Source organism: Sarcophilus harrisii, chromosome 1, assembly GCF_902635505.1.
Source record: "Sarcophilus harrisii chromosome 1, mSarHar1.11, whole genome shotgun sequence".
Classification (NCBI taxonomy): Eukaryota; Metazoa; Chordata; class Mammalia; order Dasyuromorphia; family Dasyuridae; genus Sarcophilus; species Sarcophilus harrisii.
The window spans coordinates 83,107,197-83,121,342 of record NC_045426.1 but is presented as its reverse complement, the minus strand read 5'-3'; the positions used below and the strand labels follow the sequence as shown (position 1 = coordinate 83,121,342).

General features: G+C 44.3%; 1 protein-coding gene across 2 annotated transcripts in view; it reads right to left on the bottom strand.

Annotated features, from left to right (window-relative positions):
* The window catches only part of CACNA2D2 (calcium voltage-gated channel auxiliary subunit alpha2delta 2), a 423,504-nt gene that overhangs the window by 83,151 nt on the left and 326,207 nt on the right, over nt 1-14,146 (bottom strand). The gene's annotated exons all lie outside the window — the stretch shown is intronic.

Here is a 14,146-nt window from a genome sequence, read left to right as displayed (position 1 = left end):
TTCTTTCTACCTTTAGTCTGTGGTACAGGGCCTTGTAGTGAATAAAGCTAAATAAATGTTGGATAGTTGACTGGGGAACACAGCCTTGACCCTGAATTCTCATCTGTTCCTCCTCCTCTATATAATATCACACACAGCTGTCATTTAGAGGGTAAGAAGCCACTTTCCTTCCATTTGAGCAATCTTGTAGTCCAGATCAGCAAATTACAGGTAGACAGTATAGTCACAGAGCATAGCTTACAGAAAGATCCCCAGCCTTCCTTCTCTGGTTCCTCCTGGACACGCCGTTCCCTCCGAATACTCAGATCTATGGAAGGGGACCTATCCTTCTCTAAGCCCTTCCAAACCTTATTTTATGTAAAAAATGAAAAGCAAACCCAAGAAATCTGGTTCATTGTCTATATTTCATTTTGCCTTACCTGCTGTTCCCTTAGTATTCTATTTCTCAATCCTTCTATCTCTGTGTAACTAAGTCACTGGGGGGTAGCAACACTGCTCGTGATTGCATTTCTGGGCGCTTCTATGCACCCCAAATGATTCTTCTCCAGCCTCCACTCGGACAGAACCCTTCTTTTATGAAGATCATGGAGCTGGAAGTGACGAGAATAACTATGTACTTATTTACTCTGACTATAAGTGCTGTAAGACTCAGTTTTCCTAACTGTAAAATGAGGGACTGGATTGAATGAGATGCCTTTTGGCTATCTCTGGTACCATGACATCCAGGGGATGGCTCAAAGTCAGAAGACTGGAGTTCCGAGGTGTGCTGGAACCTGCTTGAACAGATTTGAAGGAGCTGATTGTTAAATTTCTCAGTGTGAGCATTCACTCCTTGGAAATGGCAAATGCTTCAAATTGGGATTTGATTTATCATTCTGTTGATTGTCTAGATTTATGATAAAGTGAGATAGAAAATGTTAATAAAACAGATTAAATGTAAAAGTATGTTGCACTAAGAATTTTTTTCTCTAGAAGGCTAGTTACTAAACATTTATCAGCATGTCCCTGCTTGGGGTCAACCCTAATTTTAATCCTTAGTATGTGATGTTGGACAAGTCAATATCTTTGTGTTTCATTTTCTTCATATGCAAAATAAGAGTATTGGATTTGATGATCTTTAAAGTCTCTACTAGCTCTGACATTCTTCAAGTCTATGAGTCACTTTCCCAGCTGTGCTCAAATCAAACCCAAATCAATTCCACAAACATTGACTGATCCCCTATGTGGGTAGTGCCCTGAGCCAAGGATTGGTCCCCAGGGGCCCACAGCCTGGCTGAGGAGACAGGATCTGAATATATGAAAGGTTAAATAATAATAAAGGATTAAAATAGCAGCTCAAGACCACAGGGGAGATGCCCTGAGGCCTTATGGGTTTGTGATTAATTGCCAAATGTGACTTTACAGACAATAAGAGCTGAAGGAGCTTAGAGAAGGATGAGATCCTTGCTGGTCTGAGTAGTTAGGGGGATCTTCCTGGAAGAGATAGGATTTTATGTGGACTTGAAGAATGGGTAAAATTCAGAGAGAGAATGGGGAGGGGGAATTACAAGTGGAAGGACAACATGAACAAAGATAAGGAATATGAACAAGGGGAGTAGGGAACATAGCACAATATATACAAGACTGGCTAGAAATCAGAAGACCTGGGTTCAAGGACCACTTCTAAGAAATAATGGCTCTGTCCCAGATCATTCTCCAGGAGGGCAGAGAAGGTGCTCATCTCTGTTGGTAGAATACATTCTGGCAGCTCACCAACCAACAAACGTTGGTGGGGGACATTCAGGATCATAAGTTTTAGAACAAAGGCTTTAGAGACCACCTAGTTTAAAATGTCATTTTGCTGATGGGGAAACTGAGGCTTACAGACGTGGCTGGAGCTGAGGATGTGGGCTTGGAAGGTGGGCAGAGGCAAGTCTACCACTTAGGCCTGATCTGCACCTACTAATTGTTTTTCTTATTACTCACCTTCCTCTAAGGCATGGCTCAGGATGCTTGGGCCCTTCCTGACAAATTCTTAGGTTGTTGTCTTACTCATGATGATCACAGCTTGCATTTGATGGTGATTCAGAAAATTCAGGGCACTTTAAAAACATTATCTCTTATCTTTGCTCTCCCTTAAAACCGTTTCCCTCCCTTGGCACATGTCTTGTTGAGTCAAGTGTTTGGTAGCAGCTCTCTCGTCTGTCCCCACCTGTCAGATGGTTCTGATCTGACCTCAAGCCCTTTTGCCTGGATTATTATAAGAGCTTCCTATTTGCTCTCCTGGTCTCCAGGAGCTCCCCTCTGCAATCCATGCCCCACAAGGCTGACAAGATGATATTTCTAAGAGATGGCAGCTTTCGTGGAGCTCACAGACTAGTAATGTGATGAGACACACACAGAAAACTGACTTTACATCATCAGTGCATCAGAGAGGAATGAACAAAATGCTCAGAACAAAATGGTCTGATGAGGAGAGGTCTTTGTAGGCTGAGGTGATGGTAGAAATCAGGGAAGGCTCCATGGAAAAGGTGACATTTGAGTTGGGCTCTAAAAGGCTGTTTCTAGACCCCTGATTATTCTCAAAAGCCTCTGACTCTTAAATATTCATAATGATTTCATTTCACTGAGTCCCATCCAAGCATTTAACTCTCCTGCCCATAGGAGATAGAGACATACACACACACACATGAATGAACAAATCTATAGATTTTATATTTGCCAGGGAATTCACAATGAATTAGTTATCAATCCCCAGCATCCAGAGGCAAAGACCATTTAGTGGGGACTAGGATATAGGATGCCTAATTTGGCTTTGCTTGCTCTGGCTCAGATTGCTATCTGCTGCAATGGAGACAAGCTGCACTCAATTGTCCATAATCCTTCAGCCAGATGCATGGGAAAACAGGGTTTTCAAGATGGTGGATGGTGATTTGGGTAAAGTTGTGTGTGTGTGTGTATGTGTGTGTGTGTATGAGTGTGTATGTGAGTGTGTGTGAGTGTATGTGTGAATGTGTATGTGTTTGTGTGTATATAAGTGTGTGTTTGTGTGAGTGTGTGTATGAGTGTGTGTGTTTGTGTGTATGAGTGTGTATGCATTTGTGTGTTTGTGTGTATGAGTATGTGTGAATGTGTGTGTGAATGTGTGTGAGAGTGAGTGTGTGTGTGTGTGAATGTGAGTGTGTATGTGTGAGTGTGTGTGAATGTGTGTGAGTGAGAGTGTATGTGTGTTTGTGTGTGTGCGAGTGAGTGTGAGTATGTGTAAGTGTGAATGTGTGTGTGAGAGTGTGAGTGTGTGTGTGTGTGAATGTGAGTGTGTATGAGTGTATGTGAGTGTGAGTGTGTGTGTGAGTGTGAGTGTGAGTGTGTGTACCAGGTGGAGGTCAGGGCTTAGTCTGGGGGGCTCATTTTGTGATCAGGGTTAGGATTCAGTCTATATCCAGGGTTAAGGATGAGTCTGTGATCAGGACAACAGCAAAACTGGTCATACAAGAATCAGTCCTGCCTTTGGGCTAATTCACACGGTTTCCTGAACACTGGGATCACTTCTACAGACCTGTTGGTCCAACAACAGAACTGACCAGATGCTGAGGGTTAGTGATGACTGGGAGATTGGCGAGAACCTGGGGTTGATGGGAACTATCTACCATTTCTATGTAAAATTAAGCTCCTTATATTTTCTCCTAAAATCTATTAGCTGCTCCTTACCTCATTCTGTCTCGTTAACTCATCTCTCCACGTCTACATCTTTGGGATGACTTCAGACTTTCCTTCTCTTCCACTCATATCCAAGCATTTCTTAGGTCCTGTTGATTTCAACTCCCTTGTGTGCATCCCTTATTCTCGGCTCCCACCGCATCTCGCTAGAGTTCAAGCCCTTATTGCTGCCTGCCTGGACTATGCTAATAGCTTCCTTGTAGGACTTCCTCCCTCTCCTTTCTCCCTATCCTGCTTTCTTCCTCTCCTCATTCCAACACATCTTTTATACTGTAAAAGAAAAATCTTTCTTACAAATAGAGGTATAATTATGTCATGACTGTTCAGAATTCTTCTTGTAATTATTCTGTCTGGTGTCCTGAATAAAGGTCACATTTCTTTCCCAAGCAGCCAAGGCCCTCCACAATCTGGTGCCGTGCTACCTGTCCTGTTTTATCTAAAATTACTTTCATTATGTGTAGTCTATCCAGACAAACCGAACAACTCCCCCAGACTCCAAATTTCCTATTTACCCAGGATGTAGCTTGCTTTGTATGAATGTGTTTGCATCATATTGCCTCTCCTTCTCCCCCAGCTCCTTGAATATAAGGACTGTCGTTTGCCTCTCTTTATATCTTTAGCTCTTAGTGTCTGGCACATAGTAGGCATTAATACGTGTTTATTGAATGATTGCTTGTTTGAAATATTTCCCTTTCTTCTTCTTTGCCTATTGAATTCCTACCTGTCATTTAAAGTACAACAAAAGTGCTGCTTCTTTTTTGATCTACCTTGCCCCCACCATGAGTCTTCAAAGACCATTTTGCACCCCTCTAAATTATCTGCCATATGACATTGTGTTGCCATCATCTGGGTATCTCATTCCCTGATTAGATTGTAAGCTTCTAGAGGGCAGTCTCTCATCTTTCTATTTCCCTGTTGTTGTCTGCACAGTGCTCTGGTCAGAGCGGGGCTCAATCAATATTTCTGGCTTTGGATCTAGCGAGGGAGTGGGGCTACAGATCATGGCCAAACAGGATAATACCAAACTCAGTGACATCTTCAAAATGAATGCAAATCTTGATCTTCCTTCCCCTCCTCCTTTTCCCCCCTCCTTCTTCCCTTTTTCCTTCCTTCCCTTCCTCCTTTCCTTCTCCCTCTCTCCCTCTTTCCCTTCCTCCCTCTCTCTTCTCTCCTTCCTTCCCTCCCTTCTCTTCCCTCTTTTCTCCCTTTCCTCCTTTCTCTATTTCTTCCTTCCTTCTTTCTTCTTTCCTTCCTCCCTCCCTTCCTTCTCTTTCTCCTTCTCCCCCATCTTATACTTTTCATCTGATCATTTTGGTTTAATCTGATATCCTGAATCTACCTTGGACTCTTAGAGAGAGAAGGAATAAGAAATGGCTGGATAAAGGATCTAAAAGTGCTGGGAAAGACTTTTTGGGTTTAAACATTTGGCACAAACAAAACAGAAAGCAGATGATAGACATTATGAATTGTTTTGCTTTAGAGGCACTCAGAACCAGAGATTCAGAAATTCAGCTCAGCTCAAAAAGCATCTATTAAATACTTAGTGTATGCAAATCTCCAAGGTCCAAGGAATATTTTGTGCTGTCCTATAGGAATATGGGAAAAGCTAACTCAGAAGAGCCCTTGAAATATCATTGTATCCACACTCTTAAAAAGCTTAAAATTTTGATATAATCTTATTACATTCTCTGTCTCTGTCTCTTTCTCAGAGAGAGACAATGAGACAGAGAGAGACAAAGACAGAGAGACAGGGAGAGAGAGAGGAGAGACACAGAGAGAGACAGAGAAAGACACACAAAGAGGAGAGAGATAGAAAAATATATAGAGAGAAAGAGAGAGACAGACAGACAGAGAGAGACAGAGAGACACGGAGAGAGAAAGGCAGAGAGAAATACACACAGACACACACAGAGACAGAGAGAGACAGAGAGAGAGATGGCTTGTAATAGAGGGATGGGTTTGATGGCCTTAATAGTTCCAGTACAGGCCAAGGAAATGATGGTTCTGGGGTGTACCCACCAAAACTCCAGAATCCATCCCTTTGTTCCTGTCTTGCAGTCGACTCTCAAGAAAGGAGTGCCTTCAGGGGGTTAGGGTGTCCCCAGCCAACTCACTGAATCGTGAATAACGTTCCCACAATAGCTGTGGCCAAAGGATTACTTTTAATCCTCAGTAACGATCAAACCATTATTATTTTTTTAAGTGTTACAGATCAATCAGTCCATCCCCGGGCTCTCTACGTGCAGAAACTGCCAAGCTCACAGGGGCCGGCTGGGGATGTTTGTGTGCAAAGGATGGATGCCTGGATTTGGGGCGGGGACCAGGAATGGTGGCAAAGGGTGCAGAGAGATCCTATAGCTATGATAGGATCTAAAGTGGGAAGGGACTTAAAGATCATCCAATATAAATTCCTTTTACATATGGAGAAACTGAGGTCCAGAAAAAAGAAGTTACTTGTCTAAGATCACACAGACAGCAAGTAGTAGAGCTGGGATTCAATCTAGGCCTTCTGCTGGTGGCACATTTGTTCTCCTGGGTAGGGTATGTGTGTGTGTGTTAGCCAGTCTAGGCAAATCATACATTCACTAGCCTTTCTCAACTTGCCCCTCTTGTTTCCCCAAATGGGATACTGCTTCTAGACCTTGCCTATTTTGTAACTGGAACTCCTTTTCTAGGCAGTTCCTAAAAGCCAAAACAATTTAGCCATTATTCATTCTCTCTTTTTCTCCTTCCTTCCTTCCTTCCTTCCTTCCTTCCTTCCTTCCTTCCTTCCTTCCTTCCTTCCTTCCTTCCTTCCCTTCTTCCTTTCTTCTTTCTTTTCTCCCTTCCTTCCCCTCCTTTTCCTTCCTTCTTTTCTCCCTCCTTCCCTTCTTATCTCCCTCCTTTTCCTCCCTTTTCCCCTCCCTCCCTTTCTCTTTTCTTTTCTCCCTCACTCTTTTCCTCCCTTCTACCCATCTTCCCTCCCTCTTTTCCTTCCTTCCTTCTTTCCTTCCTTTCTATCTTCCTTTCTTCCCTCCTTCCTCTCTCCCTCTCTCCTTCTTTTCCTCCCTCCCTTCTTTCCTCCCTCCCTCCCTCCCTCTCTTCTTTCCTTCCTCCTCCCTTTCTCCCTCTCTTCCTTCATTCCTTCCTTCTTCCCTTCCTTCCTTCTTCTTCCCTGAAACTACTCTTTTTTTTTTGTCCAACTACTCTTGGAACAGTCTTTGTGCCTTTTCTTCTTAGCTGGGGGTCCTACTCTGTTGTTTGCTCTTTTTGAATCTCTGGGGAGGAGGAGGAGAATATGGGTCCTTTGGGCCCATTACCTGACTGGGCTGAGAGGAGTGTTGGAGGTGAGCCTGTAAGGGCCAGACAGGCTAGGGTACAGGGATCAGCTGGAAGACAGCAGGCCCTTGGGAGCATGCTAATGTGCTCAGTGAGCTCTGACCTCGCCCCTCAGGGAGAGGAGATAATGAAAAACGAAAGAGAAAGAGACTGCTAACACTTGAAGACTAAATAACCCAGATTTAGAGATGGAGAAGAAGGGAATGGGAATGAGTCTAGAGGTCAGAACAGGCCAATCGCAGACCCAGGATTCTCAACTCCCTGGAGCTGCGGCAAGGCTGAGCGTCTGGGCTTTTGATGGGCTGCCTAGGAAAGGGGGGGGGTCTGGTTATTTACTGCTCCTATCTCCTTTCTCATTCTGTTCAGTCCTCTTTCCCCTCCAGGCCTCCTTGCCCTAGCAAATCTAGCTTGATCTGTCTATTCAACTTGCAGCTGAAAGCCACTGACTGGACAGACTGAGAAGTCAGAGTTTAGAAAAATGCAAGCAAGAGATCCCGTGTTCCAGGGGCAGGGAAGGGGAAGGGGAAGGGGGCCCCACAGAAGGATGGGGATTAAGGGTGCTGTAGCAGAGTCTCTTAATGAATCTGCTGGGGGCATCCAGGATTTGGAGACTCAAGACCCCACCCTCTGAGGTAGGAAATGAAAGGAGATTCCTTTCTTTTCTTTGTCATTCATTTGTTTGCCTGCTTGACCACCACATTTCCTTCCTCTGCCTACCCATAGAAAGGATCTTAAAAATTAGCTAATCCAAACTTCTTTTTATAGACAGGAAACTGAGGCCCAGAAAAAGGAAGGCACTTGACCATGGGCACAGTTGCTAAGTGGCAAAACCAACACTTGAATGCACATTTCCTGACACTGATTGTCTGTTGCCTGTTTCTAAATCTCCCTCTTTTTGGGAAGTGTAGTGGGAAGAAGTCAGAGAGAAACAGGTTTCTATTTAGTGTAAGGAAAAATTCCTTCCCAACTAAGGCTGATCCAAGAAGAAGTGAAGGGGTGCCTTTGTTGGATGTCCCCAAATAGGAAGCTGGTCAAGATGAAGTAAAAGGGTATCTTTGTTGGAAGTCCCCAAATAGGAGGCTGTCCAAGATGAAGTGAAGGGGTGTCCTTGTTGAAATCCCCAAATGGGAGGCTGGCCAAAATGAAGTGAAGGGGTGCCTTTGTTGGAAGTCCCCAAATGGGAGGCTGGCCAAACTGAAGTAGAGGGGTATCTTTGTTGGAAGTCCCCAAATGGGAGGCTGGATGGTCATCTGTCAGGGATGCTGTAAACTACAGCTTGTTCAAGTACAAATTGAAGCTCTGATGTCTTTTCCACTCTGACATTCTGGAGAAATAGTTTTAGGACAAAAAGAATCATATGTGGAGAGATGGCAGAGACTCCAGTTCAATTCACTTCCAGCTGCCCCTGGCCCTGAGCTTTGTTCTCACAGTAATGACTGTCTGACACACCAGCAGAGGTCACTGTGATGCAAGTGTCAGATGGGGCTGCCTGCTGGAACCGGTTCTGGGTTTGGGGGTTTGGTGGTGGTGGTGAGGAACACAGCTTTTTGGGGATTTATCGTCCTGTCCCTAATTTACACATTCTGTCCCCAAAGGGAACGGCTAGCAAGTAGATCTGTGTTTAGAGAAGAAAGAACTTGCCTCCAGCTCTTGTTTTCCCAGTCCCAAATTTGAGAGCTAGGGCTATCTTAGTCGACCTAGAACTTGGGAATGAATCTTCCCTCTTCCAAGTGCTTTCTGTGTGATTTTAGTCAACATTCTTTCCCTCTCTGGGCCTCAGTCCCTTCCTTTAACACACGGGGTTGGAACAGATGATTTCTAATGACAGGTCTCTCGCAGCTCTCAATCCCACAATCTGCTCGGCTCTCTCCCTGGCTAAGCCAGCCCTTTGATTCCTAATTCCACTCACCCAGGGCTGTGTTAGGGTTCTTGAACTGTTTGGCTTGAAGCTGTGAGCAGCAATGGAGGGAATTTCCAGCCTGGCGCTCAGCAAGCCCTCATCTCCCCAGCTTGTTTTTCCCCAGTAAAGCCTTCTCCAAGAACGTGGGCCCTGGGCCAGGCTAGTCTGTACCACCTTATAATGCCCTCTCTGAGGAAGGGGGTGGGCTGTGCCAGGACTGTTGTAATCCTGGATATGATTCTGCTCCAACTGGCTCCTGGTTAGCCCGGGGCATTTTGCTTATTGAGATAGCTGCCCTCTCCATCCTGCCTGTGGCTGCTGGCCAGTACTGGGGTCAGGGGCTGGCCTGGCTGACTGGCTTTCTCAGATAGCCGGGATCCTGGGAGGGGCCAGATGATGGTGATCAGCTAGGGACTTGAGCACGGATACGTGCCCTTTTATGAAAGTCCTGACCCTATTGCTGCTCTTCTGAAAAACCTTCACTGGCTCCCTATTAAGGATAAATTGCAAACTCCTTAGCTTGCCACTCAAGGTCCACCCCCACCAGGCTTAATCTGCCTTTTCCAGCCTTCCTCCTCTATGAAGCCTTCCATGATATTCCTAGTTGAAGTGTTTCCTCTTTCCCCTCTTAATTTTTTCTAGAGTACTTTGCTTGTGTCCTTCCTTTGTTCCATCCTATTCCTCTTTGTATCAAACAGAGTGACTGAGTTCAAATCTTATCTCTGTTCCTTACTACTGTGCATGGCCTTAGGTCAATCATTTTACCTTATAAGGCCCGAGTCTCCTTAGTTTTGAAATAAAGCCTTAGACTAGATGACTCCCTAAGTTCCCTCCAAGTTCCTAATATTTCAGGGATCTCTGATTCCTCTGGTACGCATGGATAACATAGTAGATGGTCTTTGTGAGGCACCAATTCTCCTCTGGGTTTCCCAGACTTGGGCTGCTTTGATGTCAGGCATTTGGAGTTAGGGTTCCCCTAGACTGCAGGCCTCCAGATCTTCATAGTTTCTCCCCAGAAAAACCAGATACAAGACTGAGCAACTTTGAGTGAGCTGAATTGAAAACCCCAATTTATGGTGTATCATCCACTGATACACTAGGTACTAGGTTCAAACTGCTTTGTCCTTAAGGAAATAGCCCCTGGAAGTCTGGTGGCTGAGTGGAGAGATCCCTTGGGTTTGTTAAAAAGACTGGATTCAAATCTCATTCCTGTTACTATTTGAGTGACTTAACTTCTCTGGACCTCAATTTATAAAGAGAGGGGATTAGACTAGGTGATTTCTGGGGTCTCTTCCAGCTCCTAAAGTTATGATTTCTATGGTCAATGATTTTTCCTTGATCCTTCAAGAGACCCAGCACTGTTAGGAGGAGCCCAGTCCTGGCTGGGCAGATCATCCTGAAACTCCAGCAAAACTGCTCAGCCTTAGTACTGACCTTGATTTAAGTAACTGGGATAGAAGTAGTCAGAGGATCTGGATTCAAATCCTCATTTGCTAATTCTGTGTCTTTGTTTTCTGGACCAAGGGTTTCTCCTGTGCAAAAGGAGAGGCTCAGACTCCAACCTTCTTTCTGGCTCTAACTTCAATGCTAAATGGTGGGTGGGTGGGTGGCTGATCTTCATGGGAAATTGACTTCAGCCTTGTGCCACCAGCATAGCTTTTACACATAGAAAGTTCTTCACAAGTGTTTCCTGAGCTGAGCCCCGGGGCCATCTTGGGATGTCAGTGATCTTTATCACATTCTGCCTGGTGCTGATGGAGGTGCTAAGCCTGGAGTGAGGAAGTCTTAGCTTTGAAAGAAATCATTGGCACCATTAGCTATATGAACTTGAGCAAGTCCTAAGCCCTCTTTTCCCCTAAGCTTTTTTCCCTAAATCATCTACTTCATAGAGTTGTTCAGATGAGATAAGACAAAACAAGCACTTTAAAAACTTGAAAGTTTGCTCAAAAAATGCCAGTTATCATCAGTGGGATTATATGTAGTTATCAGGAGACCTGAGCTCTGGCTCCAATTTGGTCGCTGATTTGTTAGGTAGGACCTTAGATAGGACCTTTTCATTCCCTGGGTTTGACTCAACTCATCTGTAAAATGAGGGAATTGGGACTCCAAAATCTCGATGATGGGGCAGCTAAGTAGTATCATAAATGCACAGAGATCTGGGCTCAGTCAGGAGCCCAGATCTTCCTGAGTTCAAATATGGCTTAGACTAGTGGTTTGACTCTGGGCAAATCACTTTACCCTGCTGCCACAGTTTCCTCATCTATATTATAGATGAAGAAGGAAATGGCAAATGACTTCAAAAACTTTGAGAAAAAATCCAACCCCAAATGGGGTCATGAAGAGGCAGACACAACTAAAATGACTGGACAATTACAAAATTGGTGATTTTTTTTTCCAGCTTTAGATCTGTGACCTAGCTTAGATACCGTACAAAATATTACCTGTCTTCAGGGACCACTTAACTATTTTGGCTGGTGTTGGATTCTCACAACAATCTCAACAGGTGGGGCAGATGTTTCTAGGCTTGTTTTCAAAAAAAAAAGGAAATTGAGACCTGAGAGTGAGTGTTCAAGGTCACAAGTTAGTGATAGGGCTGAGGCTAGAACTCGGATCTCCTGAACACCTACCCAAGACTCTGTCCTTGGTCATTGCTGGGAAGGTCATTCCCTTTCACTTGAATCCCAGTCTCCAAGTAGTGACTTCCGAGAGAGGTGTCGGCATGTACTGTGAGCACACATACACTTGTGTGACTGGGCACATGTGTACACGCAAGATTCACAAATTATGGGAAACACAGCACCATAAAAACATCATCACCTCCTGACATGTGGAGATAGCTCTGTCCCCGTCCCTGTCCCCTCCCAGTGGAAAGAATATAAATCTTTAGCAAACTCTGAAAATCACCAGAGCGGCTCTTGTAATAACTGCCGAGACAGCTGATCCCAGGGCTCTGATTAGCCCGGGCAGCCCTCGCCTCAGATCCACTCGGCAGCCAGCTGCTCGGCCCCAGCTCTGGCTATTGATCCGGGCGGCGTCGGAGGCGGCACCATGGCCCATTTCTCTCTCAGAGCTAACTGGTTTGTCAATAAGGCTCTGGCTGGTCTGGCATCAGCCGGAACCCGCGGCTGGAGGTGCCATGGGATGGAGGATGGCTTATCAGGTGGAAGGGTTGGGGATCGACCCGGACCCTGCCTTTCTTTATTCCCCTTAGGAAACCACCTCCTTGCCTCAGTGTCCAACCAGTCCTACAAGAATAAAGAGAACTTTAATGATAATGGCTGATTTATAATGCCAACATATTTATAAAGTACATTCCTCACCAGGTTCCTACGTGGTAGGTAGGTGATGTAAAGGGTAATTATTCCTATTTCTCAGATGAGAAAACCATCTCTCTCTCTCTGAGAAAACCAGAGCTTACAGTGGTGATGTGACTGGTTCAAAAGCCCACAGCTAGTGAGTGTCAGGGCTAAGTCTTCTGATTTCTGAATATTGTGATCTCTTCTTTGTATTATTTTGTCTTCTAGTTCCAAAGGCTGGAGAAGGAACTCTATGAGAGAAGTCTCTACAAAAGCTAAGGGGATTTCAGTGGGGGGATACCAGGCCCTGGGAGGGAGATGAGGGGGGCCAAGAGCCCACCTTAGCTTTGGTGGAGGCAGCATTGCTCTTGGTCATTACCCACTTATTGTACATGAAGCAGAGTAGAGAAAAAAACATGGCCCTGTCCTTGGTCTGAAGGAGAAATGTGGCTCCTGATTTTAGCTGGGAAGGGAGACACAGGCACAGGAAGAAACTAAAATCTCACAGGTACTTTGTCCACTCTCACTGGGTTTGTGTCATATTCTTTTGTACTGTAAGCTGCTTGAGGGCAGGAGCCAGAGACCATCTCTGAGGTCCCTTTCAGCCCCAGATCTATGTCCTTATGATCTCCCTTAAATTTTGCAGCTGGGTGGTGGTGGGGAATGAAAGGATGTTTTCTTTTTTCTTTTTCTGTTTTTTTAAAATTTGAAACATAATAAGAAAAAAGGAAAAACAGAAAAGGAATACAAAACAAAATAAAGCAAAACAAAAGAGAACACTGTCATGTGCCCAGCAGAACATCAGGGAGGATTCAAAATATATAACAACAAATTATCGGATCAAGAAAGTATATATAGTAGAAGAAATTATATTCATGAATGACCATTTTTTTCTTTACTTCTTGTAAGTTGTTCTTTGGTTCTATGTTACTCACCTTATTTACTTTATTTTTTTCCCCTTTCATGTCCCCTACTATTCCTAAGCAAACTACATTTAAAAAAAGATATATTTGTGTGTGTGTGTGTGTGTGTGTGTGTGTGTGTGTATACATACATACATTCTTTTTAAAATGTTTTTTAAAATAAAATTTTTATTTTGAACTGTATATTACAGTTTAAAAAAATAAAATCAATTAATAAATAAACAAAAAAATTAAAGACAAATAAAATAAAACAAAAATTAAAAAAATTGCATCTGGGGTGTGTCTGTATGTGTATTCATGCAAATATACTACCCTATAGGCCCTTGTGTGGGTAGAGCCTTGAGGCCTCGGACATAGCATCAGGGTTTAACAGTTTAGGGTTTTGGGCTCCCACCTCTTTCACTTTTGAGATAAACTACATGTATATATGCAGGGAGAAGGGAAAGATTCACCCCCTGTCTCAGGTATGGAAGGGGTTTTGGGCTCCCCACAAATAGGAAACCCAATATAGCTCGAGATCACGGATCTCTAGGCTCATATCCAGGAACCTGTCCCTTTTCAAGCTGGGCATGCTATTTAGCTATTGGAACTGCAGAGGGAGCTCAGTACTGTGTCTTCTGGGTGAAGAGCAGTATGGTACAGAGACCAGAATAGACAGTTGTGAGGTAGAAGGGGCTGGAGGGATCATGTAGCCCACCTCCTTCACTTAATAGAGGAGAACTAGGAGGAAGACCAGGAGGGCAAAACAGCCTGCCCGGAGTCACAGAATCAATCAATAGCAGAGCTGGGGGTCAGGGCTCTTTGTATGGGCACAGAATAGGGAGGTTACAGTCAGATTATTTAGGGTACAGGAGTGAATGGTTGGTGAAAAAATGAAGGCAAAAGGGGAGGAAAAAGAAAAGAACTTGAGGGAAGGCAGGATCAAAGGGAGGTTCTTTCTTTTCCTATTTTTCTTCCTTCCTTCCTTCCTTCTTTCTTTCCTTCTTTCCTTCCTTCTTTCCTTCCTTCCTTCC